This window comes from Coregonus lavaretus (genome assembly GCF_964263955.1).
Source record: "Coregonus lavaretus genome assembly, chromosome: 10".
Lineage (NCBI taxonomy): Eukaryota > Metazoa > Chordata > Actinopteri > Salmoniformes > Salmonidae > Coregonus > Coregonus lavaretus.
In genome coordinates, this window is record NC_139997.1 from 57,190,397 (window position 1) to 57,212,510 (window position 22,114).

The window sequence follows — 22,114 nt, forward strand, 5'->3', positions numbered from 1 at the left end:
GTAGTGTACTAAACAACCAAAGACTTCAAGACTGAAGGCTGGTTTATACTACGTCTATCAACATGTCTGTATACAGTTGTCACAGTGACATCGTTGTCCGACATCAAACTTGTCATTGTCGTTATGAAAAAGTATGAATAAAAAAATGACAGGCTGCTTGACATCAACAAAATAGCATAACAGGTGTATTTTAACACTAATAAACCCATCCGTTTAAAAATTAATTCAGTATGCAGTATGTCAATCTAGCAAACCAGGCAACTAAAAGCAACTTTCTAAACAATATTTTGGTTCGTTTGAACTGTATCATATAGCTGACTATGTCTTAACTTTAGCTAATTTGTATAAATTATTACAGGAAAATAAACTCACAACAAGATCATTATTTACAAGTTAATGGCGAGCTAATTACAGAAAATAGCTTACGGTTGTGAGTGTGACGAAATAAAAGCAGGGCATTCTACCGGAGAATTTTAGAACTTGGACACTGTCTCGTTGGCCTAACGTTATATCAAAATTTGACTTTGGTGCAGGTCATGTTGTTCTTCACATCACCGTCTCCGGTAAACATACACTATATAAAATAAAATCTAAGTTTATTGGTCACATGCACAAAATACAGAAGGTGTAAACGGTACAGTGAAATGGTTACTTGCATAGTGGATTATTTTATTTAGACATGTAGCTAGCTAGCTAGCTAAACAATGAACCATAATCCCAACTCATAACTTTACTACCCTGCATGAATCTACAGGTAGCTAAAGCTAATCAACTAGGTTCAATGTTAGCTAGTTAGCTAACATTAGGCTATATCTAGCAATGCAAATGGCTCTGAGATATGAATAATATTGCTACACAGATCATACACGTAACGTTAGTTAGCGAGCCAGCCAACCAGCCAGCTAATGTTAGCTAGCTAGCTAACAGTACGCTTTAACTTGCAATGACAACGACTTTCTGAAATAATCGGAAACTTATAATATCAGAAAATGTAGCTAGCTCGACACTCTTACCCGTATACATGGGTGAACGCTTCTCCCTCTCTGTCACGGATGCCAATGTTGACCTTAGTTAAAATATGAAATCCGTAGACAGGTGTTTTAAATAACAGCCTTCTGTGTTCTCTTTTCAACTCCCTCCGCATTTGCAATCAAACGCCTGAATTTTCTCCATCTCATTAGCTATCATACTCTGCTTCCACCGGGCATTCTACTGATTTCAAAACTCGGTCCTCCAGAAAGTGGAGAGCGCCTTAGCAACACTTTTGCAGTTATTCGTGATAGCCGGCTAGTAAGGATTACCTACACAGCTCATGTTATAGACAGAAGCATGCTACATGACAGACAAATACGAACTCATCTCTTGGCATGTCCAAGCCATCCATTATCTCAGCCAATCATGGCTAGCGGGAAGGTTCCTGTCTTTTTCTGTGACTAAACCAACTAGGCTTGTAATTTAACAATTGTATTTGTATTTACAGATGGCATACAAGTTTGTTATTAAGGCACATGAAAGTTCACATGTTCCTGAAGGCATTTCTGCCCCAAAACACATTTTAATTAAAAAAATGTCTCTCCTGTGAAGTAGTGAAGTAGTGACGCGCGACATACGCCTAGATTCCTGAAACAAGTCACATATCTGTATTTCCAGTCATGTGAAATCCATCGATTTGGGCCTAATTAATTAATTTAAATTGACTGATTTCCTTATATGAACTGTAACTCAGTAAAATCTTTGAAATTGCTGCATGTTGCGTTTATATTTTTGTTCAGTGTATGTAGCTAAATCGTTAGCTTCTTGCAAAATCAAGCCTCTCTCTTGGTAACAGCCGATAATCCCCTCCTGGATCAAGATTCTGTCTAATATTTGTTTTGTGTGTACAGCAAACTGTAAGTAGCATTTTTTTGTAACCATTATAACTTTATGAGCAGGGATGTCTGTCCTGCAAATAGTTTATGTCAAAGAGTGTATAAAATGTTTGCATGAGCTCGTTAGCATTTAGCTAGTGTTCACTATGGATTTTAAATGTATTTGTTAGCATTACTAACCTTCGGATTACAGAGTCTCAGTGGGGTTTGAAAATAGCGCCCATTGTGTTCAGTGCAGTATTACTGAATATCCCAGGATTGCACAAGGTCGGTATGAAGGAATGACAATCTGGATACCGCCCAAGTCTACTTTGTACCTAAAAAAAAAACATTTTACATCTGTTATTTGAGCACCACAAATTACTGTCCTCTTGTTTCTTCTTCTCTTCTATTCCAATCCCTCTCTCACCTATCAGTCCTCTGCGGAAGTGACACCACCGCCTGTATCCGATCTGCCATCGATGCAGCTGCTGTGACCTTTCCACAGGGCTGAGTTGAGTTGAGACCTCAATTCTCCAGGAGGCCTCATTATCAGGAAATCATTAGTGGGAATTTGTCAAAGCATGCCTCGGAGACACATACACACACAAACCGGGTGTGGAGTACATGGGTGTGTTTTGGTTTCTGTCTCAGCATTGTTCAGAGAACATGCAGAGGTCAGAGGAAAAGACAAAAGGGCTAATTAAAACATCCCTCTATTCCCGCATCTCGTTTCTATAAATTTTGCCCTCCACCATTGACTCTGCATGCACCACTGACTCTGGAGATACTGTAAATCAGATACGTTAGTTTTTTCTGTCAGACAGAAAATTGTTATTGGTCCAGACTTAGCATACAGTACAAAATGTATTTAGCAGCACAGTGATGATAACCGTCTAGAAAAATCACATACATAAGCATATTCTACGTTTACTGCTCAATGTTCTTTGACGACGACGCAAGGTGGGAGAGAGGAGCAGTAAAAACAGGGGACTGTCAGGGAGTCAGACAATGGAACACTGCTGACATGACATAAACTCCCCTGCTTGTCCCTGAGTGGAGGGGTTTGATATCAGTGTGTTGTAGAGATGCTGCCACCTGCTGCCACCTTCACAGGAGACTAAGAGCGCCAAGTGACAACATCACACACGGCCCTAACTGTGTCAAGTCTCAATGTCCAGTCTGTCCTGGACTGACTAACTGAGTCACAGTACCGGTTGAAAACAAAGCTCCCTTCCCTCCCAGAGAGCCACCCGTGAAAATGGGACTGCATGACTCCTCCTGTCTGACTTCACAACCTGCCTTTAATGATCAAATGTGTCTCAGCCTACTGGAGCTTCAAACAGCAGAGGAGAGGAGACACTGATGAGAGAGAAGAGGAGGCAGCCTCTGTGTGCCATGCACTTTCAAAGCCCTATGGTGCCACAGTCTCCTCTCCAGGCACAACAGTGCCACAATTTCAAAGTCTAACAGTACCACGCTCTCCCAGGCACGACAGTGTGGTGTTTAATACAACACCCCGAGACAGTGGCGTGATGCCAGTAAAAATGCTTACAGTGAATGACAGCATGTGAATATCACGTCTATCAGAGGCATCCAACAGTCCATTAGTGCTGCCTGATGTATTAGGGAGGAAGGTTCTCCCAAAGCGTCACTTAGATATGCGGATCAGTGGAACAGCAGGGAGGCCCCTCCTAAGCACTGGCCATGAAATAGATAAACCAGCCAAAAGAATGATGTTCTCTTCTATCCCTTTGGATTATTTTTTTAATGCCCTAAGACAGGGGCAGGAGGTCTGGGTCCTGCAAACAGCCTCAGTGCAGCCACAATGATATGAGATCTACTGTACTGTACTGTTACTGTACCAATTCAACAGTTGGTGGGAGAAAATAAACAATTACTGTATGCTATGCCTAGGTTAAGGTGGCTTTGATTTTACGATTCATAATCTTGCTTTATATGTATCAGACCAGATGAATAATCATTGTTATTGGGTTAGAAACAGATTAACAACAAAGTAATGAAAATGTTGTTGATGTCTGGTACACTGCCTCGTAATCATGTATACGACAGCTTGGTTCAGATTAATATGTGACAAACAACTGGCAAAATCCAATTTTTATTTCTAGGAACAAGCAAACATTCAGTCACAAAATCAGAACAGTTCATACAGCAACATTCCATCCTTCCTTGAGAGCCAAAGAGAGCAAGTATTATAAAATGAGAAAAAGCTGTCCATTTCCTTGAGTAAAGTTATATTCAATCATAACCAAACGGAATGGAATGTTTTTTTTAAAATTATGTTACGGATCTTCAAGTGTATCCGTTTGTCTTGTTCTCTCCAAAGGTCTCACTCTTTGTTCTCTTTGACATGTTATCCAGACTTCTCATTGAGTCTTCCTTTATTTCAGAACTTTTGAAAACACTTAGGGATGAATGACATCAGCCAGGCTTACTGATATTACATTGTTAGGTGTATCCATTGTGTAAATTCTGTGAAATGCAGACAAAAGCTGATTCTCAGAACACAATAACATAATATGGATACCTGCCATGAGTAAAATAACATTAAACAAATAGTCCACAGGGCAAAAGTAGCCTACGTTGAATAATCATTCTAGCAACGTCGTTTCATATGCAGTCCAAAAACTAGCCAGAAAAGCATTAACAGCCAAGCATTTGTGAGGTGCAATTATGCTTGAGTTAAAAAAATAAAATAAAAAAAAAGTAGAAATTCACTGGAAAACCTCTGCTGTATTAGCCAGCCAATCACAAGTTGAAAGCACATTGAGTTCAATTAGTAGAACTGTAACATTTCAAAAGGGCTGAGTTCTGAGTATGTTTGATAATAACAACTCTGGAACCTGTCCCTATTCTTACAGCCTCTACTGTCAAGACTAAAACAGGATTTTTTTTGTGTGAAAGATGGTCAATGAAAATCACCTAATTTTAGCCCTGGGTTTCAAGTACCTTTGTTTGGCCACACTCTTAAATAGCAATTATAGCTCCTCTAGTCTGGACTTTGGTAATGTGTTGAAACCCGTACAAAGGGAGCCAACAAGAAACACACATACCCACAGCAATAATAGGGATTATCTTAAAAACATAATTGGACCATGAATTCAATAGACACACATTGACTTACAACAAGAGACATTGATTTTTATTCTCATTTCTGAAACAAGGGAGTTATTGCATTGACTTAACTTTGGGCTATATTGAAAGCAAAGCATTGGGACACAATTAGCAGTGTTAGACTTGATCCGCTAGGTAGGCAGGCTAGTAGTTAAGAGCGTTGGACTAGTAACTGAAAGGTCGCTGGTTCGAATCTCAGAGCCGGCAAGGGGGAAAATTCTGCCTTTCTGCCCTTGAGCAAGGCAGTTAACCCCCAACAACAACTGCTCCCTGGGCGCTGATGATGTTGTTTAAGGCATCACCTCTCTGATTCAGAGGGGTTGGGTTAAATGCGGAAGGCACATTTCGGTTGAATGCATTCCGTTGTGCAACGGACTTGGTATCCACTTTGCCAACAGTCAGTGGCGTGTATTCATGGGTGCCAAGGGAAGCCAGGCTTCTCCAAAGAAAAAAACATATAAAAGAATGTAACTTTCGTCTCTCTGTGTTTCATAATTTTCCTTCAATTCACAAGAAGCTGAATGTGTCTCACCGGAGAAAGCATCCGAGCAAGAGAAACAGCGCCCCTCTGTCTCTGTATGTGTAGCCCATCTATCTGATGCTGTCTGGTCAAAAAGAGTATGATAATGTTGCCGCCCGTAGCATTGAATGCAAGGGAAGCCAGCGAGCATTTGGCCAATACAATAATAGCTGATCAGCATTGAGCTAAACTGATAAAGCGCACCAAAATAAAGTGTCAAGGGAAGCCAGTTTGGATTTGGCTTCAAACCAATCACATCACATCTAAAAGCCAAACGTCATTGACAGAACATTTTTGAATTGTTGCATCTTGTTGTGTTGTTGTCCTCCGGTGGCTAGCTAGCTAGCTAGCTAAAATGGTCCCTTTCCTAAATTAGCCATGGGTGGAGACATTGATTTGGACTTTTTTACTTCTCCGTACTGGCCAATGATTCTAACGTCCCAAAAAAATCCACTTACGCGCACACACACACACACACACAGAAATCAGTGCCATGGACATAAACTTGATATTTAGCTTAGTTGATTGGACTAAATTGTTTTTGGAATCGTTTAGTTGTCTCTGTACTAGACTAATCATAGGTGATTTGATGATGTTGAAGTTGAAATGGTGCTGGAATAGTGGAGGCAGCTCTTTGCGACTTGCGGTAACTCTCTGGTGTTCTAAATCAATAGTTGTTGAGCAGTCTGAAAATATTGGAAACATTAACTTGATTGACCATGCTGTAGGGGAACTGTTTGTTACATACAATATGCTTTGTGGACTCCACCGGACAGATGTTGCTCTCCAGTTTTGTGACGAAACAATGGTGTGGTTGAAGTTATTCTGCCACTGTGTCTTCTTATTGTCTCGGCCTTAAGGCCTATATATCACGGTGGCAAGGGATATGAACTAACAGGTTATAGAGCAAACAACTCAATTATCACAACACATAGGTTGTAATATGGCTTTTTTTCCTGGCTTGGCTTCCCCAGTGATTTTATCCACGCACTGCTACTGCATACAGTATGAGTGTGTTATATGCAGTATGAAGGAACTACAGACAATACATTATATTGTAGACTCATGGGCCATTTGACAGAGTGGAGGAGAGTTGAGTAAGTGATCAATGTAAGGGAGAGAGAGCAAGCTACTGGCCTAAACCCTTGAGGGTTATATTGTAGCAAGTCCATGGCTTATGTAGCTTTTGCAGTATTTGCACAAGGGGCTTTGCACACTGCTGGGTTGGTACATGAGAAAGTACAAATTGCATGTATTTGAACTTTGAGCACAGGGGTATCTAAGGGTACATGTTGTTAGTGCTGCACTATCAATCCTCAGATGATCTATCCTCCTCCATATACAATGGTTCATGCAGTGCATACACAATGTAAAATCAAATGTTTATTTGTCATATGCGGCGAATACAACAGGTGTACCGTGAAATGTGTGTGTGCGTGCGTGCATGTGTGTGAGAGAGAGCTTTTTATCTTAGAAAAGCCCAAAATGCTGAGAATCTGCTACCATACATGTCCATATACCTTTGAGCTGTGCTTCTTGGTCCTGACTCTCGGGACCCATTGAACCACTCATTGGGGTTGGGTGTATGGGGGGGGGTAATGTGTACCCCCCTTTGGGTCCCCGGGACCTTGAATGTACATGACCCATCTAAATATATCTAACCCATCTAAATATAATATGAAATTGTAAACCATTAAATATTTATGAAATTCGAAAACTGAAAAACCTTAATAAATAGCCAAAAAGGATCCGAGTCACTAAGGCAGGGGTCTTCAACCTTTTCTTGACCAGGGGACCCCCCTCCCAAGCAAATCGGCGACTCACAGAACCTCATCATACGTCAGCAAAAAAAAAAAAAACATGTATTGTTTTATAATCAGGTGAATGATATGGAGAAGTAATCAACATTTTAAATTGAATAGGTTTGGAACATTGTTTTTCATTATTTTGACCTACCCACATTATAATTGGAAGAAGAGGTGTAAACTCTGACATAGCCTATTAGCTAGGAAGGTAACTCCAAATTCATTTTCGCTAATCGCAGCTGTTTAGCTAGTTAAGCAAAGGTTAGCCATGTGTTGGCAAAAATGTATGTCCAAGTCAAGAAATCTTACCAGCAGCTAGCGGCTAACTTGCCGAACTGGTAGCCTATTCACGGGTGCTCTTTCAAAGCCTATGTCAAATACTCCAGTGAGTGTAATTGGCTCCAATGAGTGTAATTTGCTCAATATTTGGAGTTGAGAAATAAAGTTGACATCATTCAAAAAAAGATATTCTCCTCTTTTTGTTACTGTAGGTATGTAATTCAAAATCTGTTTATTCTGTTGATACTCATATATTTACGCGGACCCCCTGCAGTACCTGGGGTCCGCGGTTAAATACCGGTTGAATACTCCTGCACTAAGGCATACAAATAAATTATGCTAATTGACTATCAATCACTCATTACTACACTAGAACGTGATTTTCATGCAAGCACTATCTCCAGGATAATCAAAGCCATTGTATGTCCTCAGATATCTCTCCTTATGAGCTATACTGCCAATTGAAGTGTGTGATGAACTGGATTCTTTTGGAGACGTTGTCATTCATCTGAAGCTGGGTGGAAAACATACATGCTGCTATCAGCATTCAGCAACATGTGGGAGAAGATTATCATCCCCAGAATCAACAAGCTCGTATCTCTTTGCTGATCTGAAATCTCAATGCTAGTAATGAAGGTACACATGTTTTTGGGGAAATACTCAGTAAGTAGTGCCTTCATTTTACCCAACACATCAGGCCTTCAGGTTGATCTCTATTCCATCTCAATGACATCAGCTCAGAGAGCAACCAATGAGCATCCATTGATTGCCCAACACATTGGCATAGGCTGAAAAATAAGGGAATACACAGAGGAGAAAATATACAATATGAATCAAATATGCACAATGGCTGAGACCATTCAACCTAAAAACTATGAAGAACATTCTCTCTCTCTCTCTCTCTCTCTCTCTCTCACACACACACACTCTCTTTCTCCTCCCTCCTTCATTAATAATAAAGGGAGAATCCGGACAACTATTTTGTACCAGAGGAGTACTGATCTCTGGCATCGATCAAATAGGTAACGCTAAATAATTCAAGCCATGGTTTGCTCAGACAAATGAATAGGGGGCTGTTTCCTCCTCTCTTACGTGATAGTCTGAACAAAATTACCTCTGCCATTAGTATGTGAATCTTTTTTAGTGCTCTAATTGATGCACTGAGGGTAAAAATAACAGCTGGTTTCAACCACAAGAGATAAAACATGATGTGGGATCAACCTTGGGAAGAAACAGAGTGATGATAGAATCCCATCCTGTGCTCCATCGATCTCAGCTGTATAACATTTGTATTAGTAACCATGGTGAACACACTGAAAGTTTTTGTTTTTGTCTGGGCGGTTGTTTGTGTGTTGTAATTACACAGAGAATGCACATTTGATTGGATGGTAATAAAGTAGGCATGCAAATGCAAAGCACTAGTGTGTAGACAACAGTTTGCATGCCATGTAAATTACACAGAAAATGCTGCCTTGGTGAAGAGTCTCATTACAGAACCAAATCAAATCAAATCAAATGTTATTTGTCACATACATGTGTTTAGCAGATGTTATTGCGGGTGTAGCGAAATGCTTGTGCTTCTAGCTCCGACAGTGCAATAATATCTAACAAGTAATATCTAACAATTTCACAACATATACCCAATACACACAAATCTAGTAAGGAATGGAATAAAAAAAATAATACATATATGGACAAGCAATGACAGAGCGGCATGGACTAAGATACAGTAGAATATTATAGAATATAATACAGTATATACATATGAGATGAGTAGTGCAAGATATGTAAACATTATTAAAATGACTAGTGTTCTATTTCTTAAAGTGGCCAGTGATTTCAATAGGCAGCAGCAGCCTCTAATGTACTAGTGATGGATTTTTAACAGTCTGATGGCCTTGAGATAGAAGCTGTTTTTCATTCTCTCGGTCCCAGCTTTCATGCACCTGTACTGACCTCAACTTCTGGATGATAGCGGGGTGAACAGGCATTGGTTCGGGTGGTTGATGTCCTTGATTATCTTTTTGGCCTTCCTGTGACATCGGGTGCTGTAGGTGTCTTGGAGGGCGGGTAGTTTGCCCCCGGTAATGCGTTCGGCAGACCGCACCACCCTCTGGAGAGCCCTGCGATTGCGGGCTGTGCAGTTGCCGTACCAGGCGGTGATACAGCCCGACAGGATGCTCTCAATTGTGCATCTGTAAAAGTTTGTGAGGGTTTTAGGTGCCAAGCCAAATTTCTTTAGCCTCCTGAGGTTGAAGAGGCTCTGTTGTGCCTTCTTCACCACACTGTCTGCGTGGGTGGACCATTTCAGTTTGTCAGTGATGTGTACGCCAAGGAGCTTGAAGCTTTCCACCTTCTCCACTGCGGTCCCGTCAATGTGGATAGGGGGGTGCACCCTCTGCTGTTTCCTGAAGTCCACGATCATCTCCTTTGTTTTGTTGACGTTGAGTGAGATGTTATTTTCCTGGCACCACACTCCCAGAGCCCTCACCTCCTCCCTGTAGGCGGCCTCGTCATTGTTGGTAATCAAGCCTACTACTGTTGTGTCATTTGCCAACTTGATGATTGAGTTGGAGGCGTGCTTGGCCTCGCAGTCATGGGTGAACAGGGAGTACAGGAGGGGACTGAGCACGCACCCTTGTGGGGCCCCAGTGTTGAGGATCAGCAAAGTGGAGATGTTGTTTTCTACCTTCATCACCTGGGGGCGGCCCGTCAGGAAGTGCAGGACCCAGTTGCACAGGGCGGGGTTCAGACCCAGGGCCTCGAGCTTAATGATGAGCTTGGAGGGTACTATGGTGTTGAATGCTGAGCTATAGTCAATGAACAGCATTCTTACATAGGTATTCCTCTTGTCCAGATGGGATAGGGTAGTGTGCAGTGTGATGGCGATTGCATCGTCTGTGGATCTATTGGGGTGGTAAGCAAATTGAAGTGGGTCTAGGGTGACATGTAAGGTAGAGGTGATATGATCCTTGACTAGTCTCTCAAAGCACTTCATGATGACAGAGGTGAGTGCTACGGGGCGATAGTCATTTAGTTCAGTTACCTTTGCTTTCTTGGGTAACGGAACAATGGTGGCCATCTTGAAGCATGTGGGAAAAGCAGACTGGGAAAGGGAGAGATTTAATATGTCCGTAAACACACCAGCCAGCTGGTCTGCGCATGCTCTGAGGACGCGGCAAGGGATGCCGTCTGGGCCAGCAGCCTTGTGGGGGTTAACATGCTTAAATGTCTTACTCACGTCTGCCACAGAGAAGGAGAGGCCACAGTCCTTGGTAGTGGGCCTCGTCGGTGGCACTGTGTTATCCTCAAAGCGGGCGAAGAATGTGTTTAGCTTGTCTGGAAGCGAGACGTCGGTGTCATGTCTGGTTTACCTTTTGTAGTCCGTGATTGTCTGTAGACCCTGCCACATACGTCTCGTGTCTGAGCCGTTGAATTGCGACTCCACTTTGTCTCTATACTGATGTTTTGCCAGAGTGAGTAGCTACACTGTTTGTATTCTGCCATATTCCCAGTCACCTTGCCTTGGTTAAATGCGATGGTTCGTGCTTTCAGTTTTGCTCGAATGCTGCCATCTATCCACGGTTTCTGGTTAGGGTAGGTTTTAATAGTCACAGTTGGCACAACATCACCTATACACTTCCTGATAACTCAGTCACCATTTCAGTGTATTCGTCAAAAAGAAATTTGCAAGCTACCCGGAACATATCCCAGTCCACGTGATCAAAACAATCTTGAAGTGTGGATTGGTCAGACCAGCGTTGAATAGTCCTTAGCACGGGTACTTCCTGTTTGAGTTTCTGCCTATAGGAAGGGAGGAGCAAAATGGAGTCGTGGTCAGATTTGCCAAAAGGAGGGCGGGGGAGGGCCTTATAAACATCCCGGAAGTTCAAATAGCAATGGTCGAGGATTATAGCAGCGCGAGTACAACAGTCGATATGTTGATATCGACTGTTGTACTCGCGCTGCTAAAATCATCGACCATTGCTAAATCAAACAGTATCTTTGTTTCCAGGTACTACATGTCACTCTTACACAGCATCTATTTCCCTCTGCTATCCTCTGTGGGTCACAATGGTTCCTGTATAAGTTTCATGTAGTAACAGGACAGAGGGAAACTGACATTAAAATACTCTGTTTGCCCACCATATCTTTCCAACATTACATTTATGGAAAATATGCATGCCCATTATATTTTTGAGTCTATTAAATTTTCGGTTTAAAATGGTCATTTCTTGGAAAACTATCTATCATAGTATTCAAACCATTTCCCTTCTCAAAAATAAATGCTAATCTAGTATATATAGTATACAATATGCACCACGACTTCATCAATATGAAACCACATCTCTGAGTTAGTGTGTGTGTGTGTGTGTGTGTGTGTGTGAATTCAGTATAGAGATCTATAGGTAGTAGGTACTAAACTTATTTGAATAAAAAAATGAGGCTTTGACTATCTTCTCTTTGTAGCTCACACCCAGCAACAAAGGGTCAAATGATGTGTTATCCCTCCACAATGACAATGTCAGTAGGATAAATGTTTTGTGAGCCATTCGAATAGCGTTCTGTGGTGTCACGGAAAAACAACATAAAAATATAGCTGCGAGCAGCAAATGAACGGGGTTCACAGGATGACAGATAGGACACAAGATCAGTTGGATAACAAAGCAAGCAGTCCATCGTGTAGGAACAAACTTATTTTATCAGTGAAAGTAGGGCCGGAACGATAACAGTATCGCGATACTCAATAGTGTTGTGGCAAGGAAACAAAACACGAAGAGACTGACTTCTTTAGGAAAACAGCCCTAATGTTGGAAACAAACATCATTGTTGTCATCCAGAGTCACATGTCTTTATTTTCCAAGCTATAGCACACCATTTATTTTACATACAGCAGGTTTTTAAAAGGACCAAAGAGTTTGGTCTGCTTCATGCTAACATTTTTGCCATGGAATAAATATTGCGATACTGGTATCATCCCGGCCCTAAGTGAAAGAACTACCATGTTGATTTAAATCTCAGTTGGTACACTCCACATTACCTTTCCGAAATACTTCAATACACTCTCACAGCTGTAATACGCTGACTGCGAAAGCGGCAGGACTTCCGGCTCCTCATTTTACGGAATAAAATATTCACTATTAACAACGTTCAGACCACATAATAGGGCAACAATATGTGATTATACACCTATACTGATCACAATAATTCACATTGTTCGTCTGCATAATTTGAATCGAACAGTCATTTGCATTAGACCACTTGATCAATAGTTATCGCTCTAGTTTTCTATGGTGCCACTTGTACCAATGACATCTACAGTGCCACAAACCGGTCTAGATCAGACATCTAAGGTTGCAGTGACTTTCTATTCACACAGCTTCTAAGGACATATACAGTGCATTTGGAAAGTATTCAGACCCCTTGACTTTTTCCACATTTTGTTACGTTACAACCTTATTCTAAAATTGATTAAAAAAAGATATACAGCACCAGTCAAACATTTGGAAACGCCTACTCATTCCAGTTAATTTTTTAAAACTATTTTCTACATTGTAGAATAATAGTGAAGACAACAAAACTATGAAATAACACATATGGAATCATGTACTAACCAGAAAAGTGTTAAAGAAATAAAAATATATTTTATGTTTGAGATTCTTCAAATAGCCACCCTTTGTCTTGATGACAGCTTTGCACACTCTTGGCATTCTCTCAACTAGCTTCACATGGAATGTTTTCCAACAGTCTTGATGGATTTCCCACATATGCTGAGCACTTGTTGGCTGCTTTTCCTTCACTCTGCCATCCGACCCATCCCAAACCATCTCAATTGGGTTGAGGTCAAGGGATTGTGGAGGCCAGGTCATCTGATGCAGCACTCCATCACTCTCCTTCTTGGTTAAATAGCCCTTACACAGCCTGGAGGTGTGTTGGGTCATAGTCCTGTTGAAAAACAAATGATAGTCCCACTAAGCCCAAACCAGAAGGGATGGCGTATCGCTGTAGAATGCTGTGGTAGCCATGCCGGTTAAGTGTGCCTTGAATTCTAAATTAATCACAGACCGTGTCACTAGCAAAGCACCCACACACCATAACACCTCCTCTTCCATGCTTTACGGTGGGAAATACACATGCAGAGATCATCCGTTCACCCACACCGCGTCTCAAAAAGCCACGGCGGTTGGAACCAAAAATCTCCAATTTGGACACCAGACCAAATGACAAATTTCCACTGGTCTAATGTCCATTATTCGTGTTTCTTGGCCCAAGCAAGTCTCTTCTTATTATTGGTGTCCTTTAGTAGTGGTTTCTTTGCAGAAATTCGACCATGTAGGCCTGATTCACACAGTCTCCTCTGAACAGTTGATGTTGAGATGTGTCTGTTCCTTCCATATTTGTAATTTCATAGTTTTGATGTCTTCACTATTATTCTACAATGTCTAAAATAGCAAAAATAAAGAAAAACCCTTGAATGAGTAGGTGTGTCCAAACTTTCGACTAATATCTCATAAATCTACACACAATACAACATAATGACAAAGCAAAAACAGGTTTGTTAGATTTTTATTTATTTTTTAAACCCTGAAATATTACATTTACATAAGTATTCAGACCCTTTACTCAGTACTTTGTTGAATCACCTTTGGTAGCGATTACAGGCTTGAGTATTCTTGGGTATGACATTATAAGCTTGGCACACCTGTATTCGGGGAGTTTCTCACATTCTTCTCTGCAGATCCTCTCAAGCTCTGTCAGGTTGGATGGGGAGCGTCGCTCAACAGCTATTTTCAGGTCTCTCCAGAGATGTTCGATCGGGTTCAACTCTGGGCTCTGGCTGGGCCACTCATGGACATTCAGAGACTTGTCCTGAAGCCACTCCTGCTTGTCTTGGCTGTGTGCTTAGGGTCATTGTCCTGTTGGAAGGTGACCATTCGCCCCAGTCTGAGGTCCTGAGCGCTCTGGAGCAAGTTTCCATCAAGGATCTCTCAGTACTTTGCTCCATTCATCTTTCCCTCGATCCTGACTAGTCTCCCAGTCCCTGCCTCTGAAAAACATCCACATAGCATGATGCTGCCACTACCATGCTTCACCGTAGGGATGGTGCCAGGTTTCCTCCAGACGTGACGCTTGGCATTCAGGCCAAAGAGTTCAACCTTGCTTCATCAGACCAGAGAGTCTTGTTTCTCATGGTCTGAGAGTCCTTTAGGTGCTTTTTGGCAAAGCCCAAGCGGGCTGTCATGTGCCTTTTACTGAGGAATGGATTCCGTCTGGCCACTCTACCATAAAGGCCTGATTAGTGGAGTGCTGCAGAGATGGTTGTCCTTCTGGAAGGTTCTCCCATCTCCACAGAGGAACTCTGGAGCTCTGGCAGTGAGACCATCGGGTTCTTGGTCACCTCCCTGATGAAGGCCCTTCTTGCTCAGTTTGGCTGGGTGGCCAGCTCTAGGAAGAGTCTTGGTGGTTCCAAACTTCTTCTATTTAAGAATGATGGAGGCCATTGTGTTCTTGGGGACTTTCAATGCAGCAGATATTTTTTTGTACCCTTCCCCAGATCTGTGCCTCAACACAATCCTGTCTCGGAGCTCTATGGACAATTCCTTTGACCTCATGGATTGGTTTTTGCTCTGACATGCACTGTCAACTGTAGGATCTTTATATAGTCAGGTGTGTGCCTTTCCAAATCTTGTCCAATCAATTGAATTTACCACAGGTGGACTCCAATCAAGTTGTAGAAACATCTCAAGGATGATCAATGGAAACAGGATGCACCTGACCTCAATTTCGATAGCAAAGGGTCTGAATACCACAGGTATTTAAGTTTTAAATTTTTTATAAATGTGCAAAACATTATGGGGAATTGTGTGTAGATTAATGAGGAAAAACATTAATTTAATCCATTTTAGAATAAGGCTGTAACGTAACAAAATGTGGAAAAAAATCAAGGGGTCTGAATACTTTCCAAATGCACTGGACATAACGTTTACAAATGAAATTTCATTGGCCTGTGTTCATCGGTTCAGTTCTATTAGCTAGTTGTTGTTGTCCATTGTGGAATCATATAACGGTATCTTTTAACTAGCACTTGTATTCTGCCTCGCCACACTAGCTTCACCCTCGTGTGGGTGCCAGCAAGCAAGCGAGGTAGTGCTAGTTATCAACAGCCAATCCAGTAGGGTCTGGAAGCTACAGTATAGGGAACTTAGATTGGTCAAGCGTGCCGCAATGTCACAGAGTATTTGCATAAAGTTAAGCTTTCCCCAACTTTGGTCCCACCCTGTTCACATCCCTTCGCCCATACTTGCATAGCCCAATGGTCCCCCGGCCCACTTCGCTTCCCTTCATTGAAAAGGAATGGGGCTCTGATGTTTCATTTCCCCCAACGGAACATGTTAAGACGTACCGTAACCTGCTGGCTCCTGTAGCCCCCATGAGCTCCCGAGTCTAGAAGCAATTTATCCAACACGTTAGCTAGCTTGCATCGTAAAATAGCATTTCGCTAGCTAGCTGAGCTGTTTTACAAGAAAATGGCTGAGATGTCAAACACTGTAGCTAGCTAGCAAGCCCTCCTCTGTGACAATTTGGGTGTGGTTATGTTAGATTTGTCTTTTAATTTTAAGGTAACTGTCATTGAAGTTGGTGGTTAATACTGGTTTAAGATCCGAGGAGAGAAACTGTCCGCCATGTTTTTTTGTTTTGGTAAGGGCTCGTAGTGACATCACACACCTAAGAAGCCTCAACCAATCACTCAGCGGATATTTTTTTTTTTACTTTTTATTTATTTAATTAACCTTCGCAGTGTGATTAAAAACAACAACAATACAGAGTTACACATGGGATAAACAAAAACATACAGTCAATAACACAATAGAAAATCTATATACACTGTGTGCAAATGTAGTAAGTTATGGGGGTAAGGCAATAAATAGGCCATAGTGCAAATTAATTACAATTTAGTATTAACACTGGAGTGATAGATGTGCAGAAGATGATGTACAAATAGAGATACTGGGGTGCAAATTAGCAAAATAAATAACAATATGGGGATGAGGTAGTTGGGTGGGCTAATTGGCACAGCGTCGTCCGGGTTTGGCCGGTGTAGGCCGTCATTGTAAATAAGAATTTGTTCTTAACTGACTTGCCTAGTTAAATAAAGGTTAAAAAAAATTTAAATAAAATACAGATGGGCTGAGTACAGGTTCAGTGATCGGTAAGCTGCTCTGACAACTGATGCTTAAAGTTAGTGAGGGAGTTAAGAGTCTCCAGCTTCAGAGATCTTTGCAGTTCGTTCCAGTCATTAGCAGCAGAGAACTGGAAGGAGTGGCGGCCAAAGGAGGTGTAGGCTTTGGGGATGACCAATGAGATATACCTGCTGGAATGCATACTACGGGTGGGTGTTGCTATGGTAACTTGGGTTGTGTTCCCCTGCTCAGATGTTGCATGCATCAACCAATGGTTGCGTGCAACGTCATCGACTGTGTTATCAACTGACAGATGGCTATAACATATGATTAGCTGATACTTACAATACCTATCTCGGCATTGTAAGATATTTTCAGGTGTCAGCAACATCTGAGCAGAGGAACACACCTTTTGCCTCCGGGTATCCTATGAAAGGAAATTTCGTGAACGCATATGTGATAAACCAGTATCTCCCAAAAACAGTATTTTTTAGAATATTTTATCATATTAGTGTATGTGTTAATATGCATCTACTGGTATAGTTTGGCCATTTTTGAATGCATCAATATTATTTTCTCAACTCTTTAGGGACTATTATGAAGAGTCCAAAAACCAAATCTGGAGTGAATCTGACTTTTAGATTTTTTATGATTATGTATTTGAAGCGTTAGTGTTATTACATAGTCAGAAAAGTGAATTTTTAATAGTATCCTTATTTGTTAAGATATCAATTACAAGCTTTCCATATGGTTCATCATGGTAATGTCTTTGATGACCCTAAACAGTTTCAAGTTGATAGGCCATTGTGAAGGGGATTTAGATGGACAAGTAAAATGGGATTTTCTGATTTATCAATAACTCAGCCATCTCTTAACTAACCCCTTATCTTTTCTCAGACTAAGTTAAGATATGTACCATGGGCCTACATACCATATTTGAGAATACGTTTTTTAAAGGTTTTCCAAAATTTACAAGATGGAGGAAAATCTATCCTGACGGACCTTATGGTTCCTTGAGCCAAATTTGTTCCGAATGAGTCACCTACATACAACGTTTCAAACGGGGTGGCGGATAAGAGGGTGCTTATAACAGTACCACCTATAGGCCAATTGGTGCCATTCTTTTTTGACGAAGTTACTCATGGCCTCTAGTTTCTGTGCGCCACATTAGTTTAGAAAGTTACCAATCTACGCTTGAGTTATTTGACCATGTAAATAAAATAATATAGACAATAACAATCGGTTTCACAGCTTTGCTGGTGTTTGGAGCCTGACCTGAATTTCAACACAAGTTACTGTGAGGCACATTCAATGGATTCAAACAGTTAGAACTGCAACACATCGAAACCATAAATAAAACCAGAACAATGAAATTACTATGTCTCACAAACTTAGTTGTACAAACAAGGCAACACTACTGAGGGAGGTAGGAAGGTAGAGAGAAATGTCTTTAAGGAGGTCTGTCTCATGTGGCTCTACACGGTAGCCTCTTGCTCCCTGAGCATAGCTACTTCTCTGAACATTTCCCTTCTCCTCCCTCCTCCAAATTCATGCACATCTTTCCACTTGGTCACTTGGTGACTGGCAGGTTTCCACAGGGAATTGCATAAATTCTGGGCTTTGAGTGAATATGCCCTTTAGGACCCTGTTGATTCCACATGCGAGCCACCTGAGCAGATAAGCAGCCGACAAACACTCCCAGGGCTTCAACCCAACAAGTCCCACATACAGGTATAGACAAACTTCTGAGGCAGGGATTCACACACATCATAGTAGATGGAAAGGCAGACATCATTCAGGCAAGCAATCAAAATGACATACAGTGCTTTCAGAAAGTATTCACACCCATTGACTTATACCACATTTTGTTGTGTTACAGCCTGAATTAAAAATGGATGACCTGGATTTGTTTTCTCAGCCATTTATAATTATAATTATAATTAGTCATTTAGCAGACGCTCTTATCTACACACAATACCCCATAATGACAAAGTGAAAATATGTTTTTAGACATTTTAGCAAATGTATTGAAATGAAATACAGAAATATCTCATTTACATACAGTACCAGTCAAAAGTTTGGACACACCTACTCATTCAAATGTTTTTCTTTATTTGTACTATTTTCTACATTGTAGAATAATAGTGAACACATCAAAACTATAAAAGAACACATATGGAATCATGTAGTAACCAAAAAAAGTGTTAAACAAATCAAAATATATTTTATATTTGAGATTCTTCAGAGTAGACACGCTTTGCCTTGATGAAAGCTAATCAGGCTGTAACACAACATAATGTGGAATAAGTCAAGGGGTATGAATACTTTCTGATGGCACTGTAGCTAACACTTTACTGAACTCCTTCCCTAAAATATTCACAGGCCAAAGTGAACAATCGTCTCCGCCTACACCTTCGGTGTGAGTCTCAGTCCCATGAACAGATGGCAGCAAGACTCATATTCAGACCTGGCCCGATGTGCCATCTCTGTGAATGAACAGACAGGCGTGTTCTACAGTGGGGGAGAGGAAAGTGAATTAAAGCTACGGGAAACCACCGTCTATGCCAATGTGATATTGATGGAGCCCCACAGTAATGAGAGAAAAAGCAGTTGGATGGTCTCCAGCTCTCCTCACTACCCCCAGGTTTGGCTCCCAATGATTGACTGGAAGGCTTCCATCCTCCGATTGTATTGCAGGGCCCAGATACACCAAACCATGGGCCTTTACACTTCAGCTTTGGGTGTAAATATTATCAGGGGTTTGAATGATTTGTAAGTGGGCTATAAGAGGAGCCTTATTCCACAATAGTTGGGTAACTATTCAGGTATTCGGGTATCTGCAGTATACTAAACCGTCAAATATTTTTTTTTTTTAAGTCAAACAATAGGCCCCTACTTGAAACACATCAGAGAAGTTAGAAAAGCATACATGCAGATTGTTTTATACATGGAAGTACACTGAAGTATAAAAGAACAGAGATGACAGAAAACCTGTTCTCATGGTCTGCGATAAAGAGAACAGATGTTTATCTGTGCCTGTGTTTACAACAGGTGTTTCTTCCATTAATGAGTCTATTGATTAATTTGCTCAATGTGCAGCATAAAACATGATTGCCATCCTCTCACCATGCATCTGTGCTTCTCTCCCTTGCTCATTAAAACGTGCCCCTGAGTAATCCACTTATTGCAGGCTGTCGACAAATGCTTCAAACTCTACGTCAGTAATAAAAAGGAAGGATGAGAGGCAGAAACAGATTGCAGCACCACAGAGCACTTCAAACTCATCTAGGTTGGACTTAAAACAGGAACAAAACCTAAATGACTCAACTGAAATATTCTGCCACATTGACTGAGAAGTGTGAGGGGAAAGGTGACCTAGCTATTTCTGTAAAGTTCAACTTTAAGATATTTAAAAAAGGGTGACATCAACTTCTCCACTTGCCAACAAAGCACTGACACAAAGTTAGTTAGTTAGAGTTACAGTCTGGCTTCAAATTGTTTTTATCTAAACTTCCTTTGCCAAAAATGTCACCTCATTTCCCAGTAGACATATCATTTCCTGGTACCCTCCTTAATATTTCAATACAGGCAAATATGAGAAGAACATGTGAGAGCAGAGAGAGAGAAACATTAAATAGAGATTTAGTGAAGAAGGACTGTTTTATGTACGGCACAGAAAATAACTCATTTATAAGACTCAATTTACCGATCAATCAGGGATTAACATCAGAGACATCCTATAAATCACAATTTTTATCAGCCCTGGAACCCTCCCAGCATGCAAATGGGTTGGATTGAGGGGCTCGGTGTCCGACCTGGGAGAGTGTGACATCTGTGACATCTAAAGCAGTTTAGGGAATCTGCCAGTCTGGTAATTGGATCTTTAACCCTACAGGGCCAAACCAAGAGTGTGTGAGAGCAGGGATAAGTTTAATGGATGTGGATATCTCTAGCTCTGGTGCCCCATGTGAAATTGTATAGGCTTGTACTGACATCAAACATCATATCATATGATGAAATGACTATGTGTGAGATTATGTGCCAGAGGTCAAGTAAAAACAATTTGAGTTGAACATGAGCAGGTACTGAATACAAGCAAATGGTAGGAGGAATCTATCAGCTGATTTTCTGCGTTATAATTTTTTCTTACGACATTTCAAACTACAGTTAAAATGGGGGGGGGGGGGGGGGGGTTATAATTAAACAACAAAATAAAACATTTCCCACATCTAATGGGGACAGCTTAAGGCTATAGGAATTACTATAATCATTTGATTTCTCGTATGAAAATATACTCACCATGAAATGAAGGAGGAGGCATACTAGTAGCTGTAGTCAACTAGACTGCTAAGAATTTCATCATTGCTGGGCCTGGGTTCCATTATGTAGAAGACTGCCCTGGAGACCTAACAAGATGTCCTTCTGGTGTGATCAGATTCCACTCAAGCTATGGAGCTGTCAGACATTTCGAAATTGCTGAGGGAAAATAGCCATTTAAATGCAGTACGTTACTGTTGTAGAAATGAGTCCCAATGATCCCCTCACCACAATCCACCTGCCATGCTGCTATCACTAACAAATACCTCAGACTTTATGTCCAGATCATGGTCCTTATCGGAACTGAAATCATATATTAGATTCGTACACAGAAGCACGGAGTATTAGGATACTATAGTAGCTTTTGGAAACTGAAGAAATTGAGAGAGAACCTGATTTTCCTGTCAGAAGATTGCTTTTCCTGTCAGAGAATTTCTGCAGTCCAATACAGCAGATTGAGATTAAATGTCGGATTTGGCGACCAAATATTGAAGTGTCTTAATCTAGCAGTCATTTCTGATCTGTTCTATAGATAGTAAAGCCTGATTATCACAATTCCTAAACTGACTGGAGCAGGGAGGCTCACACTGACATACACCCCCATTGAAATTCATGAACCGTTTTTCATCAATTCTCTGTTACAGATGAACTAGTTGTATGTTGACAGTCAGTTATACAAACCAAATGGAGGAATCACAGTTAAATCCTCCCGGTCCAATCACTAGGCTTTTGACTGAGTGTACAGCGCTGTTATGCTGAGCAATAGAGTAATGCTGAGCAATAAGTGCCTTATGCAAAGTAAACAAATCTCTCTTTTGATTTGATCAAGGCCTCTCCTCTGTGCCTTTAGGATGTTAGCTACTATCACATCCATCTCTACTTATACATTTGAGTGGTGTTGATCAAAAAGCTTTCACAAAGCACTCTTAGTTTCCTGATTTAGGTCTATGCTCTACAGCAGCCACGGTGAGTTGCCACACCAAATCTAAACCCAAAAGCTTTAGCGTCTAATCCTTTCCTTTCTAATGA